Source organism: Dermacentor silvarum, chromosome 5 (assembly GCF_013339745.2).
Source record: "Dermacentor silvarum isolate Dsil-2018 chromosome 5, BIME_Dsil_1.4, whole genome shotgun sequence".
In the NCBI taxonomy this organism is placed as follows: domain Eukaryota; kingdom Metazoa; phylum Arthropoda; class Arachnida; order Ixodida; family Ixodidae; genus Dermacentor; species Dermacentor silvarum.
Window position 1 is genome coordinate 69,559,840 of NC_051158.1, and position 26,297 is coordinate 69,586,136.

The 26,297-nt window shown below is 45.7% G+C and overlaps 1 long non-coding RNA gene across 1 annotated transcript; it reads right to left on the reverse strand.

The window, feature by feature from the left end:
• Positions 1-891: 891 nt before the first annotated feature.
• Positions 892-25,661, reverse strand: LOC125945845 (uncharacterized). The gene is made up of 3 exons (XR_007467156.1): positions 25,551-25,661; positions 18,655-18,758; positions 892-992 (listed from the first exon to the last, which is right to left on the reverse strand). It is a non-coding gene; the product is annotated as an uncharacterized LOC125945845 (long non-coding RNA).
• Positions 25,662-26,297: the final 636 nt, after the last annotated feature.

Here is a 26,297-nt window from a genome sequence, read left to right on the forward strand (position 1 = left end):
AACGCGTTTCTGCAAAACGAGATCTGTGTAGCTGCACTGATTTAATAGTAATGGCATTACATTCATCATGACCTGGGGTCGGCTGCAAATATTTGCCGTTGTCTTCGCATAAATAATTACGCCACTGGCACCCGTAGGCATTAGACAAAAACAGTTATTAAAGCATAACTGAAGCAACCGCTCGTTAGAGTTGCAAACATTTTGAAGATCAGGTCTTCTTGGAGGATCTTCACAAGGGTTCAGCGTTCGTAGGTCCTGGGTCTATGTTTTTTTAGTCAAAAAACCGCCTTTCGGGCCGGCAGAATGTCCTATCAAGTCGGCAAAGGAAAAAAAAGTAGGTTTCAACGAAACTAGACACGAGAATTAGTCGCAAAGTAGATGCATATAACTGTGCGGGAGTAATTTGTGCAACTATAGTCGAATATTAACTATATTGCACTACTGACAACACTGTGGCCCTGTTCTGCCCACCTGTCCTGTTGGTCTAAACAAGAAAGGCGTGTCAGCAAATGTTGATGTGACACAAGACAACGTCTGGGTATATGCGCATACATTTGAATAAAAGAAATGGAGTGTCCGGAAATAAAATATAACACTTGACAATGGAGCGAAGAAAATATTTCAAGATTATCATGCAATTATGCAACACTGCATTATTTTTTATGCCTAAATTTTAGTAGATATAAATACATATATCATTTCAGTCGACCATGTCTCCTCTCGCGTCTATTTTGGTTAACACGCCTTTTATATTATTTCGCAAAACAACGTCTTTAAATGCCCTATTAAGATGTTCGCAAGTGACGCCGCACGTATAAACCGTTTTGCCCAGCTTGTGTAGAAAAAAGTTAATACAGTTGGCAATGCCACAATAGCAATCTTTTGTCCAACCTTTTTTCCGACTATGACCAGGTGAAACGAGGCCAATATGAAATACGAGTAGCCCCAGAAGAACAGATGCTGCGTATACGTGCTGCATGCACTGATTTTGCCTGAAAGAAAAATATCATACAATTAAAGAATTTATACATTTAAAGCACATAATACACTGTTGAAAAAGAAAATCGCGTGCTCAATGCAGAAATTAGCTCTGATTAGCGTAGCCAGCGAGATATATGACCCACTCACACTTTTCTTGTGGATAGTGAAACTACAACTACCGCACCGTTCATGCACCACTATGATAGAGTCATAAATGGCAAGAACTAAGTATTCGAGAATTACTAGTTATAATTTCGGAGAAAATGTGATTTTTCATGCCTATATAATATTGTAACGAGCATAAAAGAAGCAGTTGGAAAGAAGAGGAGGACGAAGTGCTTCTAGGCCTGATTGCGCGGTCACCATCATCCATCTCCTGTAAATAAAATCATTTCTGCACAGCGAAAACAGCTGACAGGCATTCCTGCTCCGTGACCGTATAATTGCGCTCCGACTTGCTCAGACAACGGCTGGCATATGCGACGACATTTTCGGCGTTGTTTCGGTGGATCGGCGTACAACCGATCCCAGCGAACACCGGAGGTGAGTTACCCAAAAGAGATCGAACTCGCTTACCGCCCACAGAGAGCAAACATTGGTTTTGAAGAGTATACAGTGAACCGTGACCCTCCCGTGTGCTACAGCTGCGGTTCCACGGGACACATAGCTCGTTACTGTCGCCAACGCCGTCAGTCACGAAGGACACCGCCGATGTTTTCGCCACCTGGAACCCGTACATCGCATGACCCATGGACCACTTCACTTCCCACGGACCGTTCCTCGCGCGAGATCAGACGCAGCGATTCGCCAGCGTCTGACCGCTGCCTGACACCACCAACTAACCGTCCTCGTCGTTCTCCGTCCCCTCGGTGCCGTGCATTTTCGCCCCCGCCGGGAAACTAGCATCCGCGGCCGATGGAGGTGAGGTCGCCAGACGGTCTTTGGATGAAATACCTCTGCCTGCGGTGATGATCAAAAACAAAATGAACGTGCTAGTTAACGGATTGCCGACCATTGCTTTAGTTGATACTGGTGCGAATGTGTCTGTTATGAGCCTCGCTGTCAAGAACCGCCTTGGCCACAAAGTTATGTTTTCATAGGACGATGCCGTTACCTTTTGTGGAGTGGGCGGCGAGTGGCTCCACCCCCTCGGTGTTTGAGCTGTAAGTGTTACGTTGGCTGGGAAAGTGTTTGTGTTGGAGTTTTTAGTCCTTGCCCGCTGTTCGCACGATGTAATTCTCGGCATAGATTTTCTTCAACACTGCGCGCTTCTGTGGACTGTGGAAATGGTTAAATTCATGTGAACGAGGTGCTTTTACCCGCGCTTTCTGAACAAAGCTCGTGTGACGAAGAAAGGAATACACTCAGTATGCTTGATGAGGTGCTTGCCCCCTCATGGTGCCTAACGCCCGTTCGTGTTTGTGCAACTACTGTTGACGCTCCTTGCGTTGATCTCGTGATTAGGCCCATCAGCATTAACTGTGCTAAAAAATGTATACTCGTGCCTTGCTCTGTCGTGTGCATGACGACAGGAGTCGCAACGTTGTGGGCGCTGAATTGTTCCGCCACGCCAGTAGTTCTGCCTCGAGGCATGAAAATTGCCCTTTTCGACGAAGCTTCATGCAGCTCAATAGCAGTACTCACAGCAGAGCCCGCTCCTGCTTAATCTCCATGCGTTTATCGCCCTTCTGAAGAGGTGATTCTCAGTATGATCAGCAAGGCTTTCTGCACATCTGAGCGTCAAGCACTGGTACAAGTCCTGTCCCGACATGTTCCTGCTTTTCATTTTACTCACGGAGATGCGCCACTTGATTTACCATCATCACGAGCTCGCCACAGAATAGATACCGGCTCAGCACACCCCATTCGCCAGAAGCCCTAACGCGTGTCATCCTCCGAGCGCAAGGTTATCGCAGAGCAAGTTAAGGAAATGATGAAAAAAGGTGTTGTTCAAGAGTCGTCCAGCCCATGGGCAGCTCCAGTAATCCTCGTCCGGAAGAAAGATGGCTCCTGGAGATTCTGCGTAGATTACAGACGCCTAAACGCTGTGGCGAAGAAGGATGTCTACCCACTACCGCGAATCGACGACGTCATCGATTGCTTACACGCTGCTTCTTATTTTTCGACGCTTGATCTACGATCGGGGTATTGGCAAATACCTATGAAACCTAAAGACAAGGAAAAGACCGCATTCGTGACCCCGGATGGCTTATTCGAATTTAATGTTATGCCTTTTGGCCTCTGTAATGCTCCCGCCACCTCTGAAAGATTCATGGATACAATATTACGTGGCCTAAAGTGGGAGATATGCATGTGTTACTTGGATCATGTTGTAATCTTCGGCCGCACGTTGGAAGAACATAACGCCCGCTTGAGTCTTGTTCTGAGTTGCATCGAGACAGCTTGACTAGTTTTAAACTCAAAAAGTGTCGGTTTGGTGAGCATCAAACATTTGTTCTGGGACATCTAGTCGACAAGGATGGCGTCAGAGCCGATCCCCGTAAGATTGAAGCAGTCAGCTCCTTCAAACCACCACAGACAGCACGAGAACTTCGCTCCTTCATTGGTCTATGTTCCTATTTTCGTCGTTTTGTACCCCGATTTGCCGATATTGTTCACCCGTTGACATGTATTCTACGACAGGATGTAGCCTTCACATGGACACCGGAGTGTGACGCATCATTCTCGCAAGTGAACTTTACACTAACGTCAGCACCCCTCTTGCGTCACTTCGAGCCATCTTTCCCGACTGAAGTGCACACCGATGCTAGTGGAATCGGAATAGGAGCGGTACTTGTACAACGTCACAACAACGCCGAAAATGTCGTCGCATATGCAAGCCGTTGTCTGAGCAAGTCGTAGCGCAATTATACGGTTACGGAGCAGAAATGACTTTATTTACAGGAGATGGATGATGGTGACCGCGCAATCAGGCCTAGAAGCACTTCGTCCTCCTCTTCTTTCCAACTGCTTCTTTTATGCTCGTTACAATCTGTAGACGACGCGTTGCAAGGTGACATGTTATTATTTCACCACTGTCCACGTCCTCGATTTTCATGTCCTAGCAATCTCCAAACACCCCGAAATTGCGCTATCTAGATTAGAATATTTGTCGGCAAATGTCGTGATTTCATCACACCACCTTATTTTTAATCATCCTCAACTGCTGTTGCCATGCCTTGGCAGCCATTTTGCAAATCTAATGGTCCACTGGTCTATATGTCCACTGGTCCAGCTGCGGAAAATAGGCCGCCGGACCCTTCGTGCGTGCGTTTTTTCGATGTTCGGCGTGCTGAGCTTCTCTGCGAAAAACGCAGATGCGGTGGTAGCCACTGTAGTGGTGGAAACAGACGACCAATAGGAGGCGGCTCGCTAATACGTCATGGCCAGTCAGAATGCTTAACGAGTATGCGAAAAACGCAGCTGCCGTAGATCCATGTGAAACGGGATTGCAAATTTCGCATCTGCGGAAATCGTAGCTGCGAAAAATTGCACCATGTGAAAAATTGCACCATGTGAAAAGGGCTTAACTGGGTAATGAGTGACGCTTGCGCTCCACGCCATTTTTATTTTGATGTAAATTTCTCTCTCATAATAAAAGTGAGATGACCTCATGATCACGATGACTTATTTCATATCGTTAATCAGGTTATAGAAATATTAGAGGAGTGCAACGAGCCTATCTAATGGATTTGATAGATTACGAAGAGACATGTGGCTCAGTAGAGAGGTCAGCAGTCAAGGAGGCATTCGGTAATAAATGAGTGCAGGAAGAGTAAGTAAATATCTTAACAAATATATCTATAAAGACTCCACAGCCGCATCCATATTATTCCTTTACAAGGAAAGCGGGAAATAGCGATGAAAAGACGTGGGAAGCAAGGAGACACATTCTCTTCAATACTGTTCACTACAGACTTAGAAGAAGTATTCACTTTTTTAGACAAGTAAGGATGAGAAACCATAATGAATGTCGAATATTTGAGCATCGTATGCTTTGCAGATGACATTGTGTTGTATACGAACGCTGGCGATGAAGTGCAACAAATTATTCAGGACAGTATCTGAGAAAGTTTAAGAGTAGACTGGAATAGTATTATGCAGCTGACAAAAGTAATCTTCAGTAGCATGGCAAGATTACATAAATTTATGATTGCCAGTCACCCTCGAGAATCCATGTCAGAGCAGGCTCATCTGGGTCAGCTACTTACAGGAGATCCTGATCATGAAAAGGACATAAGTGCGATAACTGCGTGCAATTTGTTTGACTTATCCTCAAACATTATCACTAAGAGTGCGCCAGGATGGACAATCAGGCGAGTAGCAAAAATAAGACACTTTAACAGGGAGCTGCACTGCCATCCATAGAGGCACAAATAAATACCAAAAAACTATTTGCATTTTCTTTACTTGCGTGTGCCTGCATACGGCCATGATCAATCTACTTCCACTGCAGCACCAAAATTGGGGCTATGAATCCTCCTGCAACATACTTCAGGGGAAGGAAAGAGCTGCGATGTCCTCGATAACCGTACCTGGGCTACTGCAACTGTGACACTACCTGAACCTAAAAACACGCACACTTGCCCCTTATGAGTACTTGAGAGCTCCTGTTGAAGCTTCTCGTTAAACCATTGCAGAGAGGTGATGCGCAGATCAACCTATGTTTACGGACTATATTGATCGAACCGGTTTTTGTAGAAGAACCAAACCAATTCGGGTTTATTCTGCACCACTGCGGCTTTGTATTTCTTTTTGTTGTTGTTTTGGGGCGTGTTATTCATAGCTGGAGTTGAAATTTGTATTCTGAGTACTGTCAGAAACATGTACAAGTTAGAAAGAATGTATCGTATAGTTGTGATATTCCCTTTGAGGTGTTCCTTGCCGCATATGTTTTCAGAGTCTGGGTGGTGTGTGGTTGTACGTTCACGTGGATTGAAACTAAGATGCATTCCACCCTATCATAACAGTGTAAGCAGTTTCTGCGCACACATGTGCAGTCAGACAGTGATCAAGACAAAATGCTTTATATCTGCCTTGTGTCCTAGCTACCGTTAGCCAAGCTGTTCAACGAAAAAAAAATTGCACCGACTCTCTCGTAATTGAGAGTAGATGTTAGCATGAAATGGCTACCATATGGCGTATTTTGCTGCCTGTGGTGCCGCCGCCTTCAACCGCGTTTCTTCTAGCAACAGTCCAACGCGCTCAGCCTACGCCGCCACTTTTACAGCGTAAGCTGTTAGGGGCTCATTCCAATAGCCGTTTCTGGTCGCGATGACGCCGCCGCCGCCCCGTAGCCGCTATCGCCGGAAATGTGAGAAAAAAGTACCGGCTTTCCACCGGGATCGAACCCAGGCTCGCTGCGTGGGAGTCGGATACTTTACCACTGAGGCACACAAGCGCTTGGTACCACGCAGAAGAAAAATTCCCTTTATTGACCCCTTTCGCGGCGATCCCGTGGGCGCTGCCATGTTTGATCACGTGGTGACGCGTCCATTGCTTGCCTCAACTGCCTCCGTTACCTCCTTGTTTACAATGGAAGTGCATGACGCCGGCGCGGCTTAGAAAACCTCTGTTTTGGGAGATATCGTAAACGGTTACTGGGTGAACGACACGAAGCTTTGATCACAGCTTCAAAGGACATGCAAAAAGCGCTTTCGGAGCTGATTAACCTATGTTCAAACGGCGCAAGCAACGTATATTGTGCATGTTCTAAAAGCGGGGCTAAATATGTATTTCTAGCTATCCAAACATTCCGCTCATGAATTGAATCAGGATTAGTGTGTTTTGCTCTTTGTACTTTATTTGGCAAATATTTTGAAGCAGCGGCTTGTCATTTTGTGACACAGTGAAGTACTTTTGTGCGGCCACTATCTGATTATTTTCTGCCTAATCGCTCGCGGGTGTGCTCAGTTCCGATAGATTTGTTCTTGCTGCGCACAAGGCTTGAAACGCAGCTGTTCTGCACATTGCAATACCTTGTAGCAAATGCGTATTGTGGCGAGTAACTCGCTTACTCTTGCGGACCTTCACGAAAAATTAAGCTTCGGCCATTCGTGGGCTATCGATGTAGTATCGTCACTTATTGTGCGTATATAGTGCGCATATATTCAAGTGTGCGCCCATTCACTTATTCTTGACACGTTGGCGAACGAGTGGATGTAAGTTTACGTGCTGGTTGAGGTAGGTGTGCGTAAATACTGTGCGCGAAACCTACTATGACAGGAGGCGGCGCTACTCCCTATATCATTGTTTAAAGAGCAGTACTCACTCTTGTCGACGTACCGGGGCTGAAGCCCTTTCTTTGAAGGTTAGTAATACAACGCAGGCGGATGAGCGAATTTGTGTATCCTCGAGGAGAGCCGTACGTCTCGAAGTGCCGGAAACACGTACAGACAATTGCAGCAGCGGTCCGCGAACTTGGCCCCACATATTCATTATATTCCTTAATATGCCAGTCACTCTTTTTCCAGCCAACTACTGTATACGTCTTCAATTCACAGGATTCAAGCCAGAGTGAATAGAGCACAGTTCGTTAGCGAAAACTCAGTAGCATTTCCGACAGCTGATCGCACAGAAGCAAGGTAGAAGCGGTGATGGTTTCGTATTCGTGCGTGGTCGCTAAGGAGAGGTATGGCGCGCCGCAGTAAGCGCCATCTCGTTTCTCTAAAACAAACTGCTCCGCGAAAAGGGTCAATACGCGCCCTGCGCCTCTGCGCCTGCGCGCATAGGCAGGCGCAGACGACCCGAGCCTCCGCCAGTATGGTGGCGCCATCTAGTTAACGTGCCTGCAACCACATCGCATTGCGTGCGACGAGATGCGATTCAGACGAGGCGCGAAATCAACGCTAACCCGATGTTAGATGTGCGCCAGGTATTCTGGGTACCTCTTCGGTACACGTTATGGCGTCGCTTCGCAAGGTACGAACCGCTGCTGAAGAAGCGAATCGTAGAGCTACGTGCGCGGCTACAGCCAGGTATCATGGGGCTCAGCAGACAGCTGTGCAGAGAGCATTAGAAGCTGCAGCTCACCGTCGATGCCGTGCGGACAGTTCAGAGCGTTCTCGTCAAAATCAAACCTAAGACGCTTTGCCGCGAAGACCTTGTGCGTGGTGCCTAATTGGAGCTACTCTTGCGCCGCTCAACCAGCTTACGCTGTGACTGTTCTGCGTGTGCCGCGCAGGCCTGTGACTTTTTTTCTTCGTTTCGCATCGAAGTGGTCGGCTGCAAATGTGTGGCCTTGGGTCCCCTGTATCTGCCTTTTGAACGTCGCTATTAGAAATGACAAATAAAACTTCAGCTACCAGAAGTTCCCGCTTGAGTGATATTGTGAAGAAATATTAGGAAGAACTCAGAAGCAGTATTTTTTGTAACTTGTTTGGAGGTTAACTAGCGCATGCAAAGCGGTTCTGTAAAAAGTGTTGGGGGCCAGAGACCGCATTCAAGGTCGATAAACCTGGTAGCGAAGCTTCCATAGAAGCCCATACGTTCAAAACATGGCGGTTCATCGGTGGTTCATGGGGCTTAGCGCCATCTGTGTGAGGAGGGAACACTTCCGGCGGAAGAAAAAATAATGTGACGTTATATCCGTTAAAAACAGAAGTGACGTCACTTTGTTCTCAAAGGCGCGAAATTTGTTTTCGGAGGCCTGCCATTACAGCTGCATATTCAAATGCCCCGCCATACGACTTCATGGGCGTTCCGAGCTTTCAGCACGGAAAGCGATGCAGGAAAAGGTCAGTCTTACGGGTGTCGAAATCGCATCCCTACACAGAACATACTTTCTTTGGAGGCTACCGAACGCTTTGGGCGTAGAGTGCCCGTCCTTTCGTCGGACGCCGAGCCCGTCGACCAGCGCTGTCGCACGAAAACAACTCAATTAAACAATTATCTGGCGGTCGCAACTTAGTGCTTTGGCCTGAACAGGTTAAGAAAGAATGAAACTACCCGCGTCACCAAATTTAGATAAACGTCGGCAAGCAAAACAACACAACATGTGAGGGGGGCGTATTGTAACAGGTGAACTTTACGAGGGCGCCTTCCTGCACACTTCAAGAGCTGCATTGCATTGCATGTGATAGCGGCGTGAACGCCCGCCGCTATCCATGGGTACTCTTACGGTGGGCGCTGAAAAAAAGGTACTTGTTAATAATGACCAAGTAAAACGAAATCGTCTCTTCTTTTCTCGCCATGCGTATATAAAATTGATTAGAAACTTCATTTTCGTTGAATGAATCTAACTGTGTCTCTCTTTATTTATAAAACGCTTTTTTTTCTTTCGCTATGTTTGTTCCCTCCAAACATAGTCGCGCTTCAATCGCTGCTCCCATAACCACCCTTGCTGATGTCGGTGACAATTCGGTCTGAACCGCTTTTCGCCCGAAGCTTCGCGCCCTATGTGAATCGACCTTGCCGCATTTTACTAAGTTTTGACTGGTTGCCCGGATGATCTCGTTTTGCTCTCGCAACTTGCCAGTATGTTCTCGTCTTGAATGCCAGGATGCTCTCATTTGAGTGCTCGGATTAAGGTTCTGGCTTTCGGCTCAAGGTCACTATAATGTCGCCGACAACGGGAGCTAACCTTGCACTCGGCCGCGCAACGCTTGAAACAGCGAAGCTGGGCGATCGTAGCCCAGCATTTTCCGGATGTGCGCGCAAACTTTTCATCTTATTACTCATGATGATGATAATTTTTTTCACGTGTCTCGGACTTACGGCCGTCACTGCGCATTGCATAGCGCAGCTTGCAAAACCGATGCCGCGTTCCAATGCCGACACCGCGTTTCAGGAGACCCACTCTGTGAACGCGTCTCTCTCTCTCTCTCACTCTCATAGCGCGCAAAGCCTCTTCAACTCTCAGAGCACGACTGTACGAACGCGCCAGCTGTGGACAAAGACGACGACGCTCGAACGCAATAACATGGTTCGCATAAATGCGTGCTCTGCAGGCGTGGCTGTGTAGCCCATTTTATTGCGATAGCAATTATATGGACACTCAAAAGCAGATTTCTGCCGTCGGCGTCGCCGTCGCCGTAGCCGTCGCCGTCGCCGTCGCCGTGAGGTTCCGTATGACGTCATTTGGAGAAGAAATCGTCGCCGCGCGCCGAACGCTGTATGTGCGAGTGAAAGGGCGCGAGGGGCACGTCTTTCACGGGGAGTGAACGCACGGCGGAGAACAAACGCGCGTTCCGCGCCGTGCTCGCTTAAGGGCTGCAGAAGTAGGCGTCTCTTTTCTCCTTTACAATCACCATATATGTAGAGCAAACGCACCTTCTTCCGACGCGCGAGAAGCCATGGGGGAAGGGGAGGGAAGGGAGGCGACGTTTAGCTGCGGCACCAAGTGCCTATTTGGCGCTGAGCCGTGCTCCCTCAAGGGCTGCAGAAGATAGCGCCAACCTTTCCCTTTCCCTCAAGAACCACTTATCATCATCATCATCATCATCAAGTGCCTATTTATATCACAGGCTCCGGCAACAGTCACCAACGCCGCACGCATTTTGAGCGAACGCGGGCAAAACGCCGATGGCGTCGACAACAGTTCTGCGTGTTGCCGATGCTGCTGCATGTCCAAGTTTATACAGCTGATAAAGCTAATATCATTACTCCGTATAGCTCTCTACAAGTTTGCTATCGCAATTGATGCTTCGCCTTTCAGGTGAAACTGCGACCACTTTTTTATTGCGATAGCAATTATATGGACACTCCAAAGCACATTTCTGCCGTCGGCGTCACCATCGCCGTCCACGGGAGGTTCCGTATGACGTCAACGGCGATGAAATCATCGCAGCGATCCGGCCGCTGTATGTGCGAGTAAAAGGGCGCGAGGGACGCGCGCTTTCAGAGGGAGCGAACGCACGTCGGAGTGCAAACGCGCGTTCTGCGCCGTGCTCCCTGAAGGGCTGCAGAATTAAGCGTCTCTTACCTCCTTTCTATATATAGAAAGCAAACGCAACTTTTTCCGTCGCGCGAAAGGCCGTCGGGGGATGGGAGGGAAAGTGGGGAGGCTAGGTTTAGCTGCGGCACCAAATAAGTATTTATATAAAAACGCCGCGCGCGTTCGGTCCGAACGCGGGCAAAACGCCGACGGCGTCGACAACAGTTCTGCGCGTTGGTGGTGCTGCTGCATGTCCAAGTTTATACAGCTGATAAAACTACTATCCTTACTCCGTATAGCTCTCTACTAATTTTTCATCGCAATTGCTGCTTCGCCTTTCGGGTGAAACTGCGACAAATTTCTGTTAAAGGCTGTATAGCCTAGTGGTTTCGACGGTCGCTTTGAGACCGGGGGTACGCAGGTTCGAAAACCGCCTAGGCAAGCAAGCTTATTTTATTTTCTTTCTTGGTAGTTTCTTGATACGCACCACTAATTACGGCTGGCTTAGACAACTTCGCTGTTAAAAGACCTAAAAATATGGTGCAAGTTGCAATTATTAAACCTACCGTGTTCGGTATGTAGCGTTATGACAACTGAATACCCGTTGTCTTAATATCGTATCTTGCCCCGTGTTTTATTGCGTAGCATTCTTTGACTAGGTGCACGGGGTCATTTCCTGCCCCATTTCTTTCGCCCTTTAGGTTCGTGTCCCAAAAACCCGTACCACTATCTAGGCCCGAATAGGTAAATTTATGAGAATACATAAACTTCTGTACTGGTACCGCCACCTACTTGTGGGCGAAGGAATCTCTGACAGGACATTTTGTCAGAAAGCCGCCAAGTGCCAACAGTAGTGCCTCAAAGTTCCGTTGCTGCTTTATTTACAATAATGGCTTACAGAAATTCGTCAAGCACTTTGTTTTTACTTAGACAACTGTGTTGTGCTCTGAGAAATTTTTCATGAATCTGACTCCATGGTCCTTCAAACAGCTCCTGTTAACAATATCCGTTGGTGTGCACATTGTTTTATGTGATTATTGATTGCCGAATTCGAGGCGATGAGGATCGCGCGTCAGCTATCAGCTTGACTTCCAGCTTGAAAACTCTTTAAGCGCGATTGTAGACTGTGTACAAAGGAAACAGCAGACCAAGTGCCTTGTGCTGTTGCTTCTTTCGTGTAGTGTCTATCGTTGCGCTCAGGATGTTTTCAAGATGCAAATCAACTAACTAGCCCGCTTGACAGTTTTGTCAGAATTTGACTTCAGTACTCACTTAATAACTTTTCACATGAAATCATTACGTCCTACAAATACCTTTATCACCACAAATAGCCACCTCTAATGATTTCTGCATTTTGATGAGATCAATTCTAAGGATAGCTCTATGCAGGGATATGTGTGCAGGCTCAGCTTCTTAATGATTTCAACGTCTTTGAAAAAGCAACTGTACATCACTTACGTCATATCTAACTGAGAATGTGCATCTTCGATACTGGACACCGGGCCTATCAAAATATTCAACCTGTGTATAAAAATGTAGCAGTTTCGCCTGCACGGCGAAGGAGTGATAGCAATATAAATTGATTATACAACTACACGAAGTGAGCTTAGTACTTTCATCGGCCCTATAAATTGCCCCAAGCATTCTAATTTTAATAAAATTAACAACCATGGTGCTGCGCTCACACAGGCAGGCCTCAACAGATATCACTCCATGACCATGAACACTTCCTGTCACAACGCTCACGTAATGAAGAACGCCAGCCTTGGGGAGTGATCACATCGAGCAGCCCCTTGTTTCAACGTGTGTGTGGCACATGAGGTTACGGAACCTCTGACACTAGCACGCGGAAAGCAGGGCAGGGCAAATATACTTTGAAGATATATAATGATAGAGATAGAAGATACGGAGGCCATAACTATTTGAGAGACAGATACAAGTTACAGTCGAATAAATCATGTCCGATGCAGTACTTCTGATTTGTATCGTGAGATACTTCAATGAATACCAAATTCCCCATTAAGCTCCACCATGCTCCCCCGTACGATCACACCAGGCGGAAAATTGCCTATTCCGTAGAAAAGGCGTACTTCACTGGCAGGATACTACAGGACTTCGCTTTAAAAATAATGCATACAACGAAGCTGGTGATTCAAGCCCGGTACATTCATCGAAGGGATTCTTACCTTGCGCACTTCAACAGCAATTGCCTGATGATTGGCACAGCTACCGCGCGGAACGCTTAGAATGAACTTCAACTGCCGTCAGGGACTCTTTCGCCATAGCTGTATATTGTCTGTTAAAGTACACCATGCTTCGCATGAGGTATCGAAAATACTGATAGTGATACACGTGTCGCTAAACTTATGTTGATAGATATAAAAGATACCCGAAAAGTACGTGAAGACAATATCTAAGAAAAATGCATCTTCCAGTCCTGGCTGGAATAGAGGACACGTGAAACAGTCAGCCATCGGAGCTCGCACGGCCTTTGCACACGTCGTAGATTACCTCCAAGATATGGCCATAGACCGCGTATTCGCTCAGCCGCGCGGAGAGCCACTAGCATACATGGCTGGGGTAGAGGAGGAGACATGCTTCCCTTACTGTGGCCATTGGGCGCTTTTGATCACAGGACCTGCAACATTCAGCACGCCGGACGACGGTGCACATCAAGCCATCACACTTCTCGGCTCCCCCTCTCACACTTTCCCTCTCAACCACAGCAAGCGACGTGCAAAGAGCAATCTTATCGTCATCATTGTCATCATCAGCCTATATTTATGTCCGCTGCAGGACGAAGGCCTCTCCCTGCGATCTCCTATTGGCCCTGTTTCGCGCTAGCTGATTCGAAGTTGCGCCTGCAACTCTCATAACTTCAACACCCCACCTAATTTTCTGCCGTCCTCGACTGCTGTTCTCTTTTCTTGGTACCCATTCTGTAACTCTAATGGTCCACCGATTACATGAACTACACATTGCATCTCACGCATTACATGAACTGTCCAGCTCCATCTTTTTCTCTTAATGTCAATTAGAATATCGGCTATCCCACATTGTTCTCTGATCCACATCGCTCTTTTCCTGTCTCTTAACGTTAGACCTAGCATTTTCCATTCCATCGCGCTTTGTGCAATCCTTAACGAGTTCTCGATCTTCTTTGTTTACCTCAACGTTTCTGCTCCATATGTTAGCACCGGTAGAATACAATGATTGTACACTTTTCTCTTCAACGATAGTATAGCTATGTCAGCTACCGGAACCAATCAGAGCACGCGGTTACAGAGCGTTTTGCCGGCGAAAGCGCTCGTGGCGGCACTCCATGATGGCGGGGGTATGTGAGCAACGCTGCACACCGGGGCAATTTTGTAGGCCACGTGCAGTATACACGTAGCTATGCGCAATGTCAAGCGTGGACCGGAAGTGCAAGGTAATCTACCTTTTGGACTTTTTCAGATCGCAGGCACGCGTATTTTTTATTTATTTAACTAAAGTGACCAATTATTTCGTTACTGAGAATGTGCTCGCGATCACACAATCCACCAGTAGCGATCGGTTGGCAGCTTAGCTGCTTGCGACGCAGCTGCTGACGGTATTGCGAAGAACAGAGGAAGCAATCTTTCAGTATTTTTGGCATGAGACCGTAAGTTCTGTGCTGCATGCAGTGTGGTATTATTTGGCTCATACCTTCGCAAAAGCCTCGTTTGCAGATCGCCAACATTTTGTTAATATGATCAGAAAGTATTTCATGGCCCTTTTAATGCAAGTGAAGCTGAATGCTTTAATGTTCAAATATTAAAGAAGAGCTTAAGTAATACCGATAAATCTATTAACTTATAACGATGACACCGTAGCGATGTGAAGAATGCATTTTTTAGCAAATAGGCTAAAAGAACTGCAGCGTTTTCTTTCAACAAAGGAAGGTTGACATTTTTAACATAATCGCTCAAGTTTAGGTTCCCAAGGCTCAATGAAACTAAACGTAAAACTAGTATTGTGAATGAAATCCGCACGCCTATATTAGCTTGCGGGAAAATTTTATTGTCTTCCTCCAAAACATTTCATATGCTGTCATTACTTCTATAACTTCTCATACAAATATTGACCAATCATTCTTAACCCCTGAACACACTCATTCTTGTGTCTGCTTCTTCATTCTTCACTTTACTACGGTGGAGGAAGTTGCATTTCCATGGAAACTGATATCTTCCACTGATGCTAAGGGACGTCTGCACTTAGTTTGAATTCACCCAGGCTTGCAAACCAAGCATTGGCGTCTCCTTTTGACCTGACATAAAACCCAGTGCCAGAACCTCTGGGATTGCTGGGAGTGTCAGAACAAATACTACAGCCTCACATACATTTATTACATACCACACGTCATGACATATCATAAGAAGCCAGCAAACGACACCAAGGACAACATAGGGGAAATTACTTGTACTTACTAAGGGAAATAAAGAAATGATAAATTAACAGAAGTGGACATGGATGAAAAAAGAACTTACAACAGGTGGGGAACGATCCCACGTCTTCGAATTACGCGGCCGATGCTCTTACCAATTTAGCTTCCGTGGCGCCGTTTTCCCGTCCACTTTCTGGGGTATTTATGTTTTTACTGCTAGAACTAACACTGGCAGTGTTAGCCAGCGCCACTACGCATAAACTTTGGTGTCGGATGTGAAACATTCATTGTGCCGCAGGCGTCTCGAGTACGTGATCTTTTTGGGTGAAGATAACTCGTCAATAAATGCACACATGCTACCTGAAGACATCAATGATACCGGATTCGAGACCCTCGTTATGTAATCAACGAGCATAAAGGGAGCCGAGGGGCCCGATTTTTAACAGCGAAGGTGTTTAAGGCAGCCGTAATTTGTGGTTCCTACCAAGCAACTGCCGCGCCGTAGCCATGGCGACCAGGAGGGCGGATAAGGGCGGGGCGGTGCACGCGCATGCGGTCTCCTCTTCGCCAGCTCCCTCCCTTCCCGATCCCCGCCTCTCTCCTCTCCGCGGCGCGCTGAGCCAGGAGAAAAAAAAGGCGAAAGGTTCCACTAGGCTGCGCAAAGCTCAAGACACAGCGAAGCTGGCCAATTGATATCGAGCGGCTAGCCTCCAACGCGTTCAGCGTCGGCAAGCAACAGCGTTCTTGGCACTGTGCCAACCTTGGTTAGCCTGCGTGCGTTTGTGGCATCCCAGGAACGCTGTCGCTCGTAGGCGCCGAAACGTCCTGCACTAGTCACGCGAAATGTCACCAACGCGTTCGGCATCGGCAAGCAACAGCGTTGTTGGCCCACACCACCTTGATTTTTCTCTTCCAGGTGGTGTTGTCTCGGCACTGTGCCAACCTTGGTTAGCCGGTCGGCGTTTTTGGCATGCCATGAATGCTGTCACTTGTAGGCGCCGACGCGTCCAGCGCTAGTCACTTCAGCAGGGAAGAAGTTTGGGCGTGTTGGTAGGTCATTGTAATTTTAACTGGGATTCATAGAACTAAAACGACGCAAGGACGACGAAGAACGCGGAACGAGCGCTATGAATGGAACGAAACGAGTCACTTGAAATGTTGCGAAAGGCAAGGTACCTCCGAAAATGATCGCTCGAGAATACCTTCCTACATGCGTAGTTAAGTTAAATCAAGTTAAGACCTACCAGTAGCAGCCAATAAAGATTGAGGATCGACAGTTTCGCTGAACCTATGCTTTTCATGACTGAGTGTAAACTTGCACGTTCTCTTATTAATCCTGTCATGAGAAGCCAACAAGCAACTACACCAGAGACAACATTGGGGAAATTACTTGCACTTAATAAGTGAATTAACGCTTACTCACTACTGTGGATGGCGGCTGCAGTATTCTGGAATGAAGCTGAGCATTGGAAGGAAAAAAATCATTGATCCTGGCTTCCTGACAAACGTTTTCTTGGCATTAATGTGCGATTCAGCAGTATGAATTCCCAAAGGGTAATGAGAGACTCCTGTGTGAGCCTTCCGACTATGACATTTACCGTATAGGACGCTCTTTGCAATTTCAGCAATGTCATCCATTTCATAAAATCCATTCGAATAAAACCTTGCTTTTATCCAGTAAAAATGTCGCAGTTTCGCCCAAAAGGCGATGCTTCAATATAGTGATAGCAAAGTAGAAGAGAACTCTACGGAGTATGGATAATAGTTTTATCGGCTGCGTGAACTTGTACACATTCGCTTACTAACTGAATTAACAAGAATGTTGTCAGCGCGCACAAGCACACATGAATTGATCACACTCGATGACGGCCTTGCCTTTACACTATAAAAAAGTCGCAGTTTCACCCGTAAGGTGATGCTTCAATCGTGATAGCAAATTAGTAGAGAGCTATACGGAGTATGGATAGTAGTTTTATCGGCTGCATAAACTTGGACACGTTTGCTTACTAACTGAATTAACAAGCATATTTCAGCGCGCAGGCACACATGGACAGATCACACTCGATGATGGCAGACAACAACTGTCAAATTGCGGGCGTGAGCAAGCATGGCAGCAGCAGCGAGTAAAAGTTCGTGTGGCTTACCGCTTCAACGGAAACTGAGCGGCGAAACCATGGCGCATATCCGTGTGGAGATCGCTTTCAAGATACGGTGCGCGCGACAGTCCGCAGCCGTGCAAAGTAGAAGTACGTAGTTGTTGGCCGAGTTGAAGCCGCACCCCCTCACTCCTGCGCTGCCTTCGCGCTTTCCTCCGTTCGCGTGGGCGATTGAGTCGGTAGTTCCCCTTGCGCCCGGTCGCAAGATGTGCATTAGGTGCCGCAGCTAAACATTGCCTCCACTCCCTCCCTTCCTCCCTCCCTCCCTCCAATATCCTCACGGCCTTTCGCACGACGGAAGACGTCTAGTTTGCTCTCCGCGGTGCGTTCGCTCTCCATGAAAGCGCTCGTCCCTCGCATGATTTCAAACACAGAAACAGCATGTGGCGTGCGGCGACGATTTTATCCCCCTTGGACTTTATACGGAACCTCATGGCGACGGCAACGTCGATGGCCTCCATGACAGCGATGCCGATGGCGGAAATCCGCTTGGAGTGTCCGTATAATTGCTATCGCAATCAAATGTCTCACATTTCACTAACCAACTAAATGTCGTGACCTCTCGTTACAGTTCAGTTGCCGCAAAACAACTTAAAGAAGCTAATACTTCGTGGACAGACTCGTGGACAAGATTAGATAACCCAAGGATCAAGTCGTAACTGGCTGAGAATTTTATTCCAATGAATATTTAATGAGCACTGCCATTTTCTCAAATCTCAGTTGTTGATTTTCTATGAACCATTTCTTCCATATTTTTCATACGCTAACAAAAATAACTCTCTTATAGAGAATAATTTTTAATGAAACTTAGTGCAAATATTTTTTACGAACAAGACCGTGCATTTCTTTTAAAAAAATGGAAAGCGGATGTTTGATTGTATAGGAAGGCTTATTCAAATCAAAAGAAAATGTCGTTTTGGTTGACTTTACATTACACTCACGGGACTCCTCAGATCTTGGTAGTTTTCACTCATTGCACAGATAAGTGTTTCTCCTGAATGTGTGCAAAACAGCCGAATTTAGGTTGTGATTGCTTGCGTGATACCCCTATTTGTTGAAACTTTTCTGTTAAAAGTTTTCAATTTTTTTACACGTTGTTCAACAGCCTAGTATGAAAATAATATTGTGCGGTTTCAGATAGACTAAAATGCGTATTCTTATCCTCCCCCAGACGTTTTTTTTCTTGAAAATGGCCTTAATTTAGGGAAGTCTCCACTGTAATTAAAAGGTATGCTTACCTCCCCATTCTTGCAAAATTTTGCGCAATCTTTGTCAGTACAGTTGGAAAAGCAGTGTTAGTTTATATGATATATCTTCCGAAATAGGCAAAGGATGAGATGTGCTGAAATGAATCGGAAGAAGTCTGACAGATCACAAATATAACCAAAAAATAGGAAGAAAATACAATTTCACATATATATATATATATATAAAGGCGCGAATACCAACGTAATCATTGCCTTTTGGTAATTTCCTGTTACTGCTGCCAAAAAATGACTGTTCTGAATCATTTCTTTTATTGGAGCTTCAAAATGGCTTGCAGTGGAGGACATTACATGTTATCAGTAATGCGCTGTGGCACCACTGTATACAAAATATTGTATGAAATTGAAACGAACGGAAACTGCAGGCTTCGTCTACGTTTAGCGGTAACAAATAACTCAACTTCTAGTAGTTCAAATAATTCTAATAGTTCCAAATAGTTCACTTGCTTGAATTAATGCAATAAACTGGGAATTATTCAATACAATCATGCTTGCCCGCTCGTGCAAATATTACAAAACTGACATCTCATTTGCCACACATAGTTGCTTAAAGCAAGAAACTACTTGAAATTAAAATTATTCGCCGCTTACATGCCGCTCACGATATTTCACTCAGTACTTGCACTTAAAAGAGTAGTGATTAAACCAGTGAATGAGCTTCATTTTGCTCGGAATATTGAAAGGCGTGAGGAAAAGAGGTCACTACATTTCTTGGCAGCAACTCGCGCAACATTCGAGGAGGTATGTGCGGCAAGAATCGCATAAAATGTATAGATAATGAGCCAGAAAGAAATGAAGAATACCGGCCGCTTGAATGTTGCTAAAGGCAGCTCACTCTACACCTAAGAAAATTTTGCCATGTTTTGAAAGAAAATCTGTCGTAATGTTCGTACCCTAACTTTATTATTAATAGACGGAACAAAAGGTGATGTTTTTCGTGGTGAATAATTGGAAGAGGATTTGAAACAATAATTGCAGTTTCAGAGAACTACTCTCAGTCAATAAGTGCAGAAGCCTCTCAAGTAAAGATATTCGGTGCTTGCACTCAATAATTGTGCAGTTCACAGCGTAAACATTGAAGACAAAGTTCTACCAAAGCAGAAACTTCATGGAGATTCGAAGCCTAAGGCGACATAATTGAAGTCGTAATTTTCTTCTAAGCATGAACATCAACCAATCCTGTAAAGAACTCTTACACTTAGAATTTTGTTTGATTGCAACAGAACTAAACAAACGTAACTTCACAGCAGTTTCTCGATAAATCATGCATCTTATGTTCTTCCCATTCTCGTGGCGTCCGCTCTATAAAGTCTCTGGAAAATGGAACGAAGTGTTAACGAATAGATTTATTCATGTAGGTTTATTTGAAATACGCGTCTAATAATTCGTTGTGAGCCTGTGTTTTATTCCCATTTCGGTTTTGTGTGTTATTCTCACCTAATTGTGTCTTAAGCAAGTTAGTAGATAGATCTTTTTCAAAAAGTTTGTACCCCCCAAATCGCCCCCCTCATATGACCACTATATATATATTATCTAATAAATTTATTACAGCAGCCAACGTATCTCAACAATCATGTAGTAAATATGCAACTTAATCTGTAGGGCAAAGGTAATTGCAACCAGAGCCAAAGTTCATCGCGATGGGTTTGAATGTTACGACCTCGAAAAACCGTTCCGGTTGCCAGAATTCGCAATCAAAACCAGAGCTCTCAACACAAGAAAACAGAGTACCACGCTGAAATGTTTATGTGGATGGAATTCGTAGAAGTGCAGTTTTGTTTATCCATTGAATACACCAAATTATAATGGCTGCTACAGAGCCGGAATCGGACGACCTAGTTCGCCTATGTGCCAGACTTCAGCTGCTGGAGACGTTATCATGGTAGGGCGGAATACAAGAGTTTCAACAATTGCGAACAAGCAAACAGGGAAAGGATATTCTCTCAAACTAAAAATTGGCCCCATATCTTCTTGCTTCGTTGGAAATAACGTCGAAATACGATACTGTTCTGTAACCCTTGATAAGTAACACCCTCTCTTCTCCACCCTCCCACCTCTCACGCTCTTCCCCTTCCCTCTCACTCCTCGTATGATGCACGCAATAAAGGTTTTGCTGAATTGAATTCAAATTTCCCCGCGTTCGCCCTGCTCTCGCGCCATATGTTTGGACCTTTTATTACTGTTGGCTTAAAGCCGGCTACAGAGCCGCGGTTTCAGTCGGCTTGTTTTTAACGCGTAGCGTCTCTTCGACACCATTTCTAACGCGTTGATTTTTTCATCTGCAGCGTTTCATTTTTCCATTCTTTCTGTCTCTCTCTTTCTCTGTATCTGTGTTTCTTTCTTTCTCTCTTTCTTTAAATATCCGTCTCTCTTTCACTCTCATTTTCTCGTTCTCTGGCCCATAGCAACTTTGGTACAACGCAATAATATGATTCCCATATATGCATGTTCTTCAAGTGTGGGTGTATAGCCTAGTGCTTATGACGCTGGCCTTGGGACCGTGAGTACCCGGGCTCGAATCCCGCCTCGCGAAACAAGTTCGTCTTATTTATTTATTACTCTCGCTCTCTGTCTGTCTCTCTTTCTTTCTTTCTCTGCACATCCTCTCCTCATGCTTGGTTTTGGCTGGACGGTTGAATCGAGTGAGAGACAAAGTTTTTCGCGTTTAGGTAGCCCATGAAAAACTATCCTCTTTAAAAAAAATTGAGACATATCGTTTGGATGTAGTAATTCCTTGTTACTCATTTGACTCAAACCTTAAATATTACTCGTCCTCAGTGCTCGCAATCGTTTCATTTATATTTCAAGCGATCCTTTCTTTGCTTCTTTGTTAGACTTATGCACTGCTGTAGCAGCTTTCTTGCGCGCGGCGTTGGAAGCTCGTTAAAAGCTTCAATATTCGAAAAAGTAGGAGTGTGGGAGAGATAAATGAGATTCCAGAAAGCAAGCCTCGTTTGTTGTCTATTACTACTATCTGGAAGAGAAATTAAGTTCACGCTGGTATACCGTATTTCCAGGCACAGTTGCGAGCCTGAGCGTCTTTAGCCAAATGCTTCAAAGCGAATACTGCTTTGCGAACCACCCACGCACGTTCCACACCATGACTGGGTGCTGCTGTCTTTTCGAATAGCCCGGAGCCTGCATCGAACATCGTTGCCCCAGCACAGCAGCCTGGTGCTATGGCTGCATTAACTTCTTTCGTTGTTGACAGTTCAATAGTTCAACGAGCCGACGGTTCAAAATCCAATGGTTAAAACGAGTCAGCCTATCTTCGGTTGACAGGACAGGATTAAAATTTCTTGTGTACAACCAAGTCATCGAATAGCTGTTGAAGGTAGCATCCTATACACCTGCTCATGTTGCCAAAACTCTCAAATTTTCACGTAATAAGCGTGTTTTCACATCAGCAAGATTAACCTGCCTAATGTGGAAAACGAATCGATTGCTGCACCGGTTGCAATCGCACGTATACTTCTATCGTACGATTGCGAAATACCTGCTTGAAACGATCGCCGTGGGTGTCACATAGCGTAGAACGGGTGCGTGAGAGAAAATGCAGGTGGGCCAGTTTCGATTACACCAAAGACCAAGGAATGAATTTGGCAGATTTCGAGCATTTTATTAACCAATGCACAAACCTTCGTTTCACATAGAGTCCAAGATATGCATTGGATGTGCATATTGTTTAAGTATTCACTGACTTCTATTCTGCAAGTAAACAAGTCCTTTACAAACAATAATCATATGCAAAATACTTAAATTGTGCTGACTCATTGACCAATTATCGATAACATTTGATGTCCACTGGTGGTTGAAAAAAATGTCTTATTTTTGTGGAAACCCACTGGCAATATTCAGGGGCCGTCATAAGAAACATTTTGGAGGGCGCTTAAGCTTCGCATTTAAGAGTGGAGCGCAATAGCATTAAAAAATCCCTGACTTCTTCTCACCTCCCCGCAACTGCAGCTTATGTAGCCGTAATGCTTACCGGGAAATGGTCGCGGCGTACGCTATGCACGAAGGCGAGCGTTCTGGTTCCTTCTTTTCTTTTTCTTAACCCACACGCAGGATCATCCGCTGCCGCAGATGCCGCGGCCCCGCGCTATACTTGGTAGCAAGCACAGAGCGCGCGCCGTTCTGTGATTGGTAGAAATGCGGCCACTAAGACAGACCTCGAACTACAGGTGGAAAAGGGGTTTGTGAGTTTCCACGTCACAGAATTATGTTTGCTCGTATATTCAAAATAAAGTTCTGTGCTATATGATGTCTGTAGATTGTGTGCAAGTCGTACTTTGCGAATTTTCTGACACATATAACTCTGAGAAAATTAATTAGTTCCGTAACGAGTATGCATGAAGTAGAGGGCCTGTGGGGGTGGGGGTGCGTGGTTCGGAATAATTTTCTCATACGGACCGCGCCGGCGACACCGAATTTTCGGTGACATGGGGCCCTTAACACTATTGCGTTCAAACAAGCGGCATATAAATAATCCGCGTTTTGTCGCTACTATAGCTGATGCCACAGTTCTGCTAATGCTAACTCACTTGATATCGCCTGCCGAAGGGCGATTATACATCTACTCTTTATCGCTATCGCAACTGTACAGACACTCAAAGCACATGTCCCAACCACCATCGGCACGGCTGGCTGTCCAGTGTCAAGTGGTGCGTGCACAGTCTACGTGGTCCAGCCCAGCGGGCCTACCCGGCCCGCGCCGTGTGTTGGATGTCCCGAGATCTTCTGTGAGTGCGAGACGAGCGTGCGAGGGAGCGCACAGAAGGCCGGCGGCTCAATGCGCGCTGTCTTCCAGCGCACACAACCTTAAAGTACATACGAACTGCTTAGTTTTGGAGGCGCAATGCACTCATAATCGGTAAAGGAGCGGCAACACAGAACCTTTGCTTTGGAACATGCATGCACGTATACGGCAGGCATCGGCAAATCCTGACTGGGAGCTTACCACTGTATTTGAAAAGAAAAGTGTACAATCATTGCATGCTACCGGTGCTAACATACGAGGCAAAAACTTGGAGGTTAACAAAAAAGCTCGAGAACCAGTTAAGGGCCGCGCAAAGAGCGATGGAACGAAACACGTTAGGCCTAACGTTAAGAGACAGGAAGAGAGCGGTGTGGATCAGACAGCAAACGGGGATAGCCGATATTCTAGTTGACATTAAGAGGAGAAAATGGAGCTGGGCAGGCCATGTTCTGCGTAGGATGGATAAATGGGGGACCATTAGAGTTGCAGAATGGGTACCAAGAAAGGGAAGCGCAGTCGAAGACGGCAGAAAAGTATGTGGGGTGATGAAGTTAGGAAATTTGCAGGCGCAAGTTGGAATCAGTTAGCGCAAGACATGGGTAAATGGAGGTCGCAGGGAGAGGCCTTCGTCCTGCAGTGGACATAAAGATAGGCTGATGATGATGATGGTGATGATTCTACCGCAAGCGCCACCAGAGGATAAACGTTCAAGCTTTTTTGCTCTTGCATTATTAAACACTGACTGTAAACTTTAGTTGATTAGGCCTCATAATGTTTTTTGATTCTTTTGCTTCAATGCCAATGCTGGTGCGTTTTACGTACATTGTACTGTAACCTTTTATCAATAACGCACTTAACACCCACAAACCCTTCTCGGCACCGCATTCGTTAGAAAAACAAACACTCCGCGACACTGGCACCGATTGCCATCGAAGTCATATACAACCCGTAGATTCTCCATCCTGTTTGCGTAGGATCCCAACTAGCTTATGTGATGACGGTAAGGTATGCGGGTATGGCGTACGTCTCTGCACGTAATCTAACCATTGTACTCTGAAGGCAGCTTGCGGGAAGGCCGCACCGGAGAAGCGTTTGTTCTTAAGGATCCACCATGTATTTAAAAAACTTATTAAACTGGATACGATAAAATAGAGTTGGGCAGACCATGTAATGCGTAGGATGGATAACAGGTGGGCTGTTAGAGTTACACAATGGATACCAAGAGAAGGAAAGCTCAGTCGAGGACGGGAGAAAAATGGGTGGGGTGATGATTTAGCAAATTTGCAGGCCCAAGTTGGGATCAGATAGTGCAAGACAGGGGTAAATAGAGGTCACAGGGAGAGGCCTTACTCCTGTAGTGGACAAAAATACACGCCGATGAAGATGATGATGTTGTAGCACGCACCCTCCCCAGTGCCAGCACTTCTTCCCCCAGTGAAGCGAGCGCGAGTGCTCGCGGTAATCCAGTGAACCACTGATTCTATTCGCTCTTACAAATTTCGAATTGAATCAGTGGAATTCGAGTGTTGTGGCTGTTGCCGTAAATATATTTTACTTTGAAGAGTTATGCTTTAGTTGAATGTGGAAGTAACAACTGTGCGTTTTGTTTTCATGCTGTAATTCTTGTCATTATGAGCAACTGGACGATGTGGGCTTCTGACTAAATGAATGAGTAAAATGTTTCATTAAATTATGAAATAATTATGAAAGAGTTCTTCCAGTCGTTTATAATTAGTGCGCCTTCACTGCTAGTGGAAGAGCTACTGCACCATACTTAGACGATACCACGCATTCGTTACTTGTGGGATAAGTTGGTCCCTACACCATATTAGTGCGAACGGCCAATTTGGCTATGTTGCTCCACATGCAGCAGCACCTAAACCAACTCCGGAGAAGTCTGTGGGCGAGCATTGTAGCACACTGCGCAAGAACATTAGGCTGCATAAAATCGCAAACACCTGGCTGCAACGCACGCGCGCACTTGGCATACTTGGTCTGCCTTGTCAGCCTGCTTAACTGGTTCAGCACCAGTTTTACGACATTTGTCCATTTGTGCGCAAATGAAAGGATGCGATGTGAAATATTCGCATATGCCTTAAAATTTACTTACCGAATACTGATAACCCTATCGTAACGTAGAAATATGCATATAATGCACTGTAATATCTTCGACTGCGTGCCCTGTATTTCGTATAATTTTTACGGCAGACTATGTTACTGGTTTTCTGCTGGCCTAGCAACTCAGTAGAATGCTTATATAGATCTAGCCCTGTGACGACATCTGAAATGAACCGGTGCGCCCTGCCTGCTATTACTTAAGAAACAAAATTGTATGCAAATATAACCTGAAATATGACTAGCAAATATGGATTACTCTGGGTTGTTAATGCAGAAAAAAAATGTTCGTGCGTGCATCCACCCGTTAGGGTTGACGTCAGCTCCTGCAGTAACTGTGAATATTTATGACAGATTGAGCAGCACGAACGCAAGCACTCCTCTAATGTGAACTTAGAAGGAAATGTAAGCTGCTTTTGGCGGTATTTGGAGAGGTCGGAGTTAAATGTCAGCGAAATTTGCTACGTGCGTCATTTATATCGAAAATTTGAATAAAGTATTTTGCCAAGAGAGCAAAAGTTAAGGCACGCGAAAACCATCTTCGTGCTCTACGCAACCATAATGATGAGTACACAGAGTATTAAAGTTCATTGGTTCCGCAAGGTATTTGCGCTTCATCATCCTTTAAGAAAACTTGCAATACACCCCCATGAACAGCCCGAACCCGCCCAGCGAGAGATTGCCCAGTGAGAGATTATGAGCGCCTTAAGGAAGACGGCGTGCATATCATGGGGTTTGGTAT